Below are 404 nucleotides of genomic sequence, written 5' to 3' on the forward strand. Positions count from 1 at the left end.
CGTAAGGTTTATTACTTGGACGACCCAGTACACTTGCTGGTTAGTTGAACGGAGTTGTGAATTCAACCAGTGCCATAATTAGAACATTGATCACAAATGATACAAGAACATTAATCACAATTTCGTCCACCAAGTTTTTGGCGCCGTTGCCGGGGATTGTTCGAGTATGGACAACTGACGGTTCATCTTGTTGCTCAGATTAGGTAATTTTCTTTTCAAAAATCTTTTTCAAAAATTTTTCTTTTATTTTTCGCTTTCCAAAAATGTTTTTCGAAAAAAATTAATAAAAATACAAAAAAAAAATTAGAAAATCATAAAAATCAAAAATATTTTGTGTTTCTTGTTTGAGTCTTGTGTTAATTTTTAAGTTTGGTGTCAATTGCATGCTTTTAAAATTTTTCTTG

The sequence above is a fragment of the Arachis duranensis genome, chromosome 7 (assembly GCF_000817695.3).
Source record: "Arachis duranensis cultivar V14167 chromosome 7, aradu.V14167.gnm2.J7QH, whole genome shotgun sequence".
Taxonomy (NCBI): domain Eukaryota; kingdom Viridiplantae; phylum Streptophyta; class Magnoliopsida; order Fabales; family Fabaceae; genus Arachis; species Arachis duranensis.